Genomic DNA, 9,624 nt, shown 5'->3' with positions numbered 1-9,624 from the left:
TTCACTAGTCAAGGACATGGAGCCATTCGACCCAGCAAGGTCAAACTACCATGTTGAAGACTACCTCCAAGAAATTGAGTGTAGCCTCTCGGACTTGCCTTATGCAACAGAACGAGAGAAAGTGAAGCTAATTTGGAAAACCACCTCTAGATCAGTTCACACATTCATAGAGTCACAGCCGTTTTCCATTAGGGACAGTTACACTCAGCTTTGTAAAGCCCTCGCTGAGGAGTATTCCTCTTTCTTTGACGAAGCTTCAGCATTCATGTCGGCCATTAAAATTAAGCACAAGCGTTCAGAGCATCCCAGAGATTACTTTAATCGCTTGAAACAAACTTTTTTCCAGGGAAGAAATGGACCCGGTCTCACAGAAGACCGAACCTTCAAATCCCTATTTTTGCACAATCTCCACCCTTGTGTGAGAACCCATGTCACACTTTTAGCACGCCAAGGTGACCTGTCGATGCGTGAGATCAGAAAGACCACGCAGACAGTTTGGGAGACTGTTGTGCAGCCCAGTCTGCCTGAAGGAGACTCCAAAGAGCTCCAAGATCCTCCCTATGCTTTCCCTGTAAATTCAGACACTGTTCTTTCTGCAGGCCCCTCTCACTACTCTCGCCACAGGGACAGAGCCAAGAGGTGGAAAGAGAGGCAGAACCAGTGGAAGGGGGGACAGCCATAGATAAAGATCAGTTAGTGGACCTCCAGCCTGAGCCAGGGGGGAGGTAGAACTGACTTTATATGAAGTTACATGTAAACCTTCAGCCTGTAAACATGTAGCTATGTTTCCAGATCTCTAACCCTTTAAAGGGAGATGTTCCTGGCATCATCTCCGCTCACAGTTCTGCATTCTCAATGCAATAGGTTCTTTACTAAGGGGGGTGTACCCGGCGTTACCTCCTAACTTCTACATTTTACCCCTCACACAGATCTTATTCTCTCCTCTACCAGTATAGCAAGTGTGAGATACTTAAATACTTGTCTATCATGGGATAGGATGAGGCATTACACCTCAGTTAAACCCCCATTTACATTTTACTAGATCTCACAAGAAGCCACACTCTAACTGGACATTAACCCAAATGTTTTAGTCCAGCAAGATCTTTCCTTTAAAGCATTGTTAGGTTTGTTCCAGCCAACAGACTAACACCAACATGTGCTAACTCCACACCTTTCTCCATGCCTGATGTATTTCCTCTTTTCCATCAAAGGCATTTAATCCTGCATGTGACCTTGTTTTCTTATTGTAAAGCCAAGAGAAATCTAAGCCATGCATTAGTATCCTTTCATTGTTTTTCTTGATTTGGTTAACCTTAGTTACTGTTCAAGAACTGCCCAGTAGTGAACTTGTTGCCCAGATGTGTCTCTACAGCGTCTCCCAGCCATCTCATGGATTATGCTATGAGCGGGATGGACAACTTGACTCATGGAATTGATCACCTTCCAGTGGATGCTACAGGGAACATGGACTGCATGGATAACCTTTTGTGCTCTTCAGGACTGTGACATCAGCCCCAGTCTGAAGACCAAGGGGGGAATGTAGGTACCATGCTAAACCAGCAGGTGGCAGTACCACTGGAAACACATGGAACAAGCTTGCTTTGACGGAAGTAAGGGTGTGTCTACAGTTCAGGTGTTTAAATACCCTGAACAGCCATTCATCTCTCTCTCTCTGGTTTGACTGACACCGAGGTTAGACCTATTAAAGAGAGGCTCCGCCACTTCTCTCTCTCCGGTTTTCTCTGAGAGCACGCGAACTTTCATACGACTAACAGCAAACAGCTGAAAGTCGTATTACTTAATTAACGAGCCCGAGTTACGGTGTAATCTAACCAGCAACTGATCAACGGTACCGCGACAACAGATTCACCTAACTACTTCAATCAAGCTTGCTAACGCGGCCACACGGACTGAAACAAAGGCGATCAACTCCCTGTCGTTAAACCGTGAACGAGACTCTCATTCCTGGACGATTCCCCAGCACACCTGGACGACGTCATTTAATCAACGAGGAGCCTGCTGTGGCAATTCCCTCCTAATTCCAGGAGAATTCAGGGAGGACGACAAAACCCCAAATCCTCAACACGTGAGACTCTTACCGCTGGGCATAGTTCATCAAAGGGCATAGTTATTTGAACTACAGAGTTAACTAAGTTTTTTTGTTAATACATTCTGAATGTTTGTGTTTAACTTTATTTTCATAAACTTCGTTAAGATTTGTACACACAAGTTCTCCACCTGGCATGCAATCTCCATGTTTTATCTTCTGAATATTTGACAACTTGTAGTTCCCATTCTCAGACACACTACATTAATTTTTAGTTAGTAAGCCAGCGCCATTACTCTTTGTTCTGACCACGTTGGAATAAACCAGCTGAGCTCATTAACATAGTCGCGCTGCTCTACTATTTAAAGTCGGCGCCATTTTAGTTGCTTTGTTCTCCATAGGAGAACTGAGATTACAACTCCGCCTCCTCACACGCGCACAAGCGCGCACACTTACTCCTCCCCTTTTTTTTATACATACACACACACACGCACACACACACTAGATGCTGAGTCTTCACTGTAAATATACTGATCCATGTTGATGCTCTTTGTGTTTTAGAATAGTTGGTTTTAAATAAATGTATCATTTATTTTCACCAAATTGTCTGTGTTGATGTCATTCAAAAGTGGTTGTTGCCAAAACCTCCAAAGAATTCATTGTTAAATCCTTCAGATACCAAACCATTCATTACCTTTAGTTGATAACTAAACTTGTGGTTCTGGTATAATTAGAATATGAGACTGATTCTAAAATTAATGAGACTGATTAATAATTAAGGTAAAACAAATTATATCTACTTTAAAGGATTAGTAGGTGAAACCCCTACACCTGTGATCAGAAACAGTGAATGAACATGAGTGAATGTTGGAGTCTTTTATTAAGGTGTCAGAATAAGTGACAACAGTGACAAAAAGCACAACTGTATTATTTTCCTCAACAACAAACATGTTAACAAAACAACCCAAACACAACTGATCCTCACTTCCCACCCTGTGCTGGGTCATTTAAAAGCTCATTAAAATGATGTAAATTAAAGTGATTAAAGATGTAATATGTCTTGTTGAACATCAGCAAATTATTTAAAATTAGTTTAAACGGTTAAATAACAGATCAAGTTCTCTCCACACATTAACTAGAAAGACATTTAGAAAGTAGTACAAAAGGTCTTAAAGTGAAAGTAAAGAATGAAGAAAATTAATATTCAACGACGACAATTATCTCAACAATCTAATATAACACTGCTGGAAGCAAAATTAAGCCATGAAATTCACACTAAGTAAATGAATCATAAACGCATGAACATGCTCAACTTCCTGGAGTTTCAGAAGTCTACTCTCCAGTTCTGACCTCAGCGTAAGTACTGAAATCAGAGTTCTGAACTCTCTTCTTTTTGGGGTGTTTCTGTCCTTCCTTTGAGAAGTGTATCGAGCTGTAGCAAACCTCATCTCCTGCCTGTGGACACCAACACAAGTACATTTAAGAGAACTACTGTTAAAGTTTAAAATGATAACAGATATGAGTTTATAATAAATAATTTGCTGAAAATAAAATACAAACAAAAACTAAATCATACAAAACTAAAACTGAAGCCGAACACGAACATGAGCTGGCATGATTCAGCACTAAACATGATTCAGCATCAAACATGATTCAACACCAAACATGATTCAGCAGTAAACATGATTCAGCACCAAACATGATTCAACACCAAACGTGATTCAGCACCAAACATGATTCAACACTAAACATGATTCAGCACCAAACATGATTAAGCACCACTGTTGGGAACGTTACTTTAAAAAAAGTAATTAGTTATAGTTACTAACTACTTGTTCAAAAAAGTAACTGAATTAGTAACTGAATTACTCTATAATAAAAGTAACTCATTACCAGGAAAAGTAACTATTTGCATTACAGTTTTAAAAAAAAGTTATATGCCAATGAATAAGGATTTTTTGAAAAAGCTGTTTTCACAGTCAGTTAAAATGAGTAGATCAGAAAGGTGTTTAACTTTTGATATTTATTGCACATCAACAGACCAGTGCAGAGTAAAATCCTTTAAAATCCCAAGTCTTTGTAAAAAAAAAAAAAAAAAAAAAAGCAAAAGTAAACCAAAAGTAAACAGTTACACTATACACTTATAACAGTTACACTATATAAAGTGCATTTACATGTCACGGTACGGCGGCCCCCTACTGGTCGCCCCTGTCTACAGCAGCAGCTTGTCATGTGGGTGTGGCGTTGTGTTCGTCCCTCAGGTGGGCGGAGCCCGCGATCCGTCTCACCTGAGGGTCGTTTGTTCGTCTATATATGTCTTGTCTTTGTACCAGTTGACTGCTGGTTATTATATCCTTAATTCGGATCAGTTCACGGGTTTTGGTTTGCGCACTTTACATATTAAACCATCCTATTTCCCTGAGACTTGGCGTGATCGCTTCCATTTATTTTCGCTCACCCTGCCCGTCACAGAATAACCAGCCACCTTCGGAAGCCGCCAGTCTCCTTTGCTTTTTCCTTCGTTCGTGGTCATGTCTCGTGGTAAGTGTTTGTCTGCGTGGTGTTTTGTTTGTTGTTGAAGAGCCCCGCCGTGCTGAAACGTTGTGTGTGTGTGCAGCACGGCGGTGACCAGGGCAATCGACCCCGGTCGGGCTCTTCGTGTTGTGTGGTCACATGTGTGTGCATGTGTGTGTGTGAGAGTGAACGGATGTATGGAACGTTGTGCGTCGCTCGCTGGTGTTAATTGTTGAATGTGTTGTGTGTGACGCTGTCGCCGCTCGTCACGGTCGCCTCGCTCCCCCGTGTGTCTAGTGTTTTATGTGGGGAGCGACTGCGAACTTGAGCGGCGCGTCACCACTGTTTGTGTAGAGCGCGCATGTGAGTCCTGTCCGTTTGCCGTTTTGCACCGTGCTTTTGTCTAGTCTTTGTGTGTTTTGTCCTAGCGTGCTTGTGAACTGTTGTGTGTAATTCCACACATGCTCCTCCCCCTTGAGTGTGTGTGTGGGGGTGGACCAGTGATGGTCCCGTGCCACGGGGAGTGGCACGGAGGGCGTCGCACCTAAGGGAGGCCCTGACCAGGAACGTGGGGGGTTCTCCTGAGCAGGTGGAACTCCCCTGCTAAGACGGAGACCCCTCCCCCATTGTAAGGGGGATCAGGGCAGTGCGCGTCTGTGTTTTGTGTTGGTGTGTGTGGGTGTGTGTGCTTTTTGTGTTTTATGTGCAGGTGATTCTCCCTGGTGGTGGATCGTGGCAGTCCTGGACCTTGTGGGGGTCTCCAGCTGGCAGGAGCCCCCTTATGTTGTGGGGTGACCGGAGCCCGGTCGGAAAGAGCCCCTCCCTAGAGGGCTGGGGCCCCCGGATGTTTGGGGACGATAGGGCTCTGGTCCGAAGAGCTCCTGCTGAAGATGGAGATCCTCCCTCCTGCTCGGGGTGACCAGGAGGCCCTTGGGGGCTGTTCCCCAGCCCGCGATAAGGGTGCTCTGGGCCTCGGTCTCTGGCGCTCCTGGGTTTGGTGGAGGAGTCCACCTCGTAAAGTCAGGCTCCGGCTGGGGCTGACTCCCCAGGAGGCTGGGGTGGCCCCTAGCAGAAGGCAGGGGCCAGCTCCGGGAGGAGGTAGGTCCTGGAGGTGACCTAGCCACGCCCCAGGGAGGTAACCTGCACACATACACCCCGGACGGACACGGAGCCGTGGCCCGCCGTCCTCGCACCTGTGGGGCTATGCGGCTTAAGGCCGGTTAGGGCGTGAGGGCCCTGTGACCGACCGGGGCGTGGTTTTGTCTTGTTGACGGCCCAGTCGGTCCAGGGTCCCGCCCAGGTAGGTGAGCTAACCTGTGTGTGTTTTGTGTTTCAGCTCCGGGACTACAGGGGGTGTGTCCCTTGTCCCTGCCTGCCTGCCCCTTTGTTTTGTGTGCTGCTGCTGTAGGCCGCACAGCCGGTGGAGGGGAGTGCGGCTTGGAGGGGGGATCTGTCACGGTACCGCGGCCCCCTACTGGTCGCCCCCGTCTACAGCAGCAGCTTGTCATGTGGGTGTGGCGTTGTGTTCGTCCCTCAGGTGGGCGGAGCCCGCGATCCGTCTCACCTAAGGGGCGTTTGTTCGTCTATATATGTCTTGTCTTTGTACCAGTTGACTGCTGGTTATTATATCCTTAATTCGGATCAGTTCACGGGTTTTGGTTTGCGCACTTTACATATTAAACCATCCTATTTCCCTGAGACTTGGCGTGATCGCTTCCATTTATTTTCGCTCACCCTGCCCGTCACATTACATCTATCAAATTAAATTAAATTCTCTCAACCTGAGACAACTGGTTTGTTTACAACAGGAGTAAACTTAACAATAAAACCTATATTTTTAATTAAATAAATCAAATACCCAGTCTGGTAGACATTTAGGAACTTCAAGTATTTTCCTAAATAATGTTTATATCGCCACCTTGAAAATGCTCATTTTTCTTCAGCTTGCTCCTGACTCGCCATTTCTGCCTCTTCACCGTTTGTGTCGTGTCACTGGCGTGCTTCGGCACGCGTGTAAAAACACTGGCTCTGATTGGCTATCATAATGCTGCCTTAGCCAATTGCTTACTGACTTGTTAAGTTAAACAGGTGTTACACCGAGAACTGTGACCTATCAAGATCTGTTACTCCTCACTAGTCTGGGCAGCGGTCCGCTCGCATTACTGTTAGTATATCAATATATAGTAACGCACTGCTTTTAATGACCAGTTACGTCAACGGCGTTGTAACGACAGGAAAAGTAATTAATTATATTATCCCGTTACTGACAAAATGACGCTGTTACCTAACACCGTTATTTTTAACGGCGTTATTCGCAACACTGTTCAGCACTAAACATGATTCAGGACTAACCATGATTCATCACTAAACATGATTCATCACTAAACATGATTCAGCTCTAAACATGATTCAACTCTAAACATGATTCAGCACTAAACATGATTCAGCTCTAAACATGATTCAACTCTAAACATGATTCAGCACTAAACATGATTCAGGACTAACCATGATTCAGGACTAACCATGATTCATCAATCGTGGCCACATGTATTCATGCGTGTGTGTGTGTGTGTGTGTGTGTGTGTGTGTGTGTGTGTGTGTGTGTGTGTGCGCGCGCGTGTGTGTACCTCGTCGGTATTTCGGTGTTTCTGGCTCTGTGTTTTGCATATCCCTCTCTGAACTGTTTCTGCATCTGTTGTCAATGAAGGAAAAATATTTCAGCCATTCACATTCCAGAGCCATCCTGGAACTCTGGGAAACATCACTGCTAAAGCCATAATGTCGTCAGTATTGCTCAGCATTAATATATTCTGATACTACATACGTATGTGCAGTACATGCATGTAACTAGTTAAACTGACCACATCCATCAAAAAAGCCAAAGGTACTAAATGAAAATCATTAAACCCAGAGAAACTGAACTGTTGGTAATTAAGATCTTAGAGTAACAATGATGCTATATAAACAAACATGGACACTGATTGAGTACCTGGATGTCTCTTGTGACAGAGACAGTAGACACAGGTGGAGGAGAGGAGTGAGGAGAGGAGAACACACACAGGACACACAGTGATCAGCAGCGTCCAGCAGACACCACACTCTGGTACAAGAGGGGTGGAGGTGCAGTTGGAGGTGTAGGTGGGGTGTGGGATCTCCACAGCAGGGAGAGATGAGTCTGAAATCAAAGAGGCAGTGAAACTGCAATAATGGGCATTGACAGCGTTAAAAGTTCACGCAGACAAACTTAGTTTAATAAGAACTTCAGAGTGTGACTGAAGACTCCAGGTGTCTCCTAAACTGAATTACAAGACACCAGCAGGTCCGGGCATGTAAGTGTTAAAAGAAAAACCTGTTCAGGAGATCAGGATACATGATCTTACCCAGAAGAGAGAGACGAATGGTTTTATTCCCATAGTGATACACATAACGATAGTGTGTAACTCCAGTTTCATCTCTAGTAATGGCAGTCTCACGTACAGCACAGTAGTACAGACCCAGATCTGCTTCAGTGATGTTCTTAACACGTAGATCATAAGTACTGTAGGAGGGATTAAACTCAATAGAGTAACGTGGGAAATCAGTAGATGTAAAACCCTGCGCTGATATATTGAGAGGGGGCTGATGCTCATGTGAGCTGTTTCTCAGCCAGAAGATCCTACGTCCAGCCTTCAAAACACAATCACTGTGGAGAGTGACGTTGTCTCCTCGTCTGACTCTCATCTGCTCCTCTCGTCCAGAGATCTTCTGACTGGAGAACACCAAACCTGCACCACAAACTCTTTTACACTACAAGGTGTCATGGCCACTTCCGCACTTACAACACTGAGTAACTCATAGGAGATTCTGAACATGCCCTACGAGTGGAGACTGAATGAGATCACTGCAGTTGAAGTGTTTCATCCAGGCCTTCAGAATAAATGGCCTCGTAATTGTGTTCAATGTAACAAGATGTAAAGGTGACTTACACATGAGGATGATGAGGGCGACTCTCGACGTCTCCATCTCAGACGCTGGTGCTGACTGGCTAATGGCGGCCGGGGCTTTTAGGTGGATGTCTGTTCTGAGAGTTGATTGGTCCACGTCAATGGAACAATTGTGTTGTGTGATGGGGTTCAGTTTTGTGGCTGAGGTGACAGTGATCAGTGGAAAATATCTCGCTGTTGGTCAGCAGTCATCATGGGTGACGCTTTGATTGATCAACGTGTTTTCATTGGCTGGTAGCGTGTACGTTTCTTTTAACTGATGCAAGGGTTTTAAGTTTAGGAGATAAGAGCGAATCAGAGGTGCTGCTGTCAAGTAGGCCACGCCCACACCCAGTTTTATCCAATCAAACAGCACCACTGAAGCATAAGTTATGTTTAGTGTGAGTGCATTTGATTGGAGGGATCTCACTTTTAAAAATCTTTGACCAATTCAGATTGTGTAAAATGTCATGTAACAGTGCTTTGTAAGCTGATCCCAGGTCAGTTTAACTACACTGACTAAAAGGGGAGTTTGTATTGTTGTACAGAAAGTAAAGCAGCTGTTAAAAGTAGACAGAGCGGCCTGAGCTATTGGGGACGGGGCTTCCTGTTCCTGCGCTAATGGGGGGCGGGACGTCCTGTTCCTTTAGCCACTTGCAAGCATGCAAGTTTTGTGCAGTGCAGCAGAGATGGAACCTTTACTCTGGTTTGGAGATCAGAGCTGATTTTTTTCAATCTTACACAGACACACACACACACACACACACACACACACACCACAGACACACACACACACACACGCATACACACACACACACATACACACACACACACACACACACACACGCACACACACACACAAATATCTTCCACTTCCAGTATGCCATAGCAGAATTCACATAGATTCACATGGTTCACATGCTACACCCAAAGTGTACTAGAGTAAGTGCACTACAGTCGGTGTACTACAGTAAGTGTACTACAGTAAGTGTACTATAGTAAGTGCACTACAGTAAGTGAACTACATTAAGTGTACTACAGTAAGTGTACTACAGTGAATGTACTACAGTAAGTGTACTACAGTAAATGTACTACAGTAAG

General features: G+C 44.8%; 1 long non-coding RNA gene across 1 annotated transcript; it reads right to left on the bottom strand.

The window, feature by feature from the left end:
- Positions 1 to 3,279: 3,279 nt before the first annotated feature.
- On the bottom strand, positions 3,280 to 7,719 carry LOC143527372 (uncharacterized). Its single transcript, XR_013134098.1, has 3 exons — positions 7,551 to 7,719; positions 7,189 to 7,253; positions 3,280 to 3,502 (listed from the first exon to the last, which is right to left on the bottom strand). It is a non-coding gene; the product is annotated as an uncharacterized LOC143527372 (long non-coding RNA).
- Positions 7,720 to 9,624: the final 1,905 nt, after the last annotated feature.

This window comes from Brachyhypopomus gauderio, chromosome 1, assembly GCF_052324685.1.
Source record: "Brachyhypopomus gauderio isolate BG-103 chromosome 1, BGAUD_0.2, whole genome shotgun sequence".
NCBI classification, from domain to species: domain Eukaryota; kingdom Metazoa; phylum Chordata; class Actinopteri; order Gymnotiformes; family Hypopomidae; genus Brachyhypopomus; species Brachyhypopomus gauderio.
This window is presented reverse-complemented; position numbering and strand designations above follow the sequence as displayed.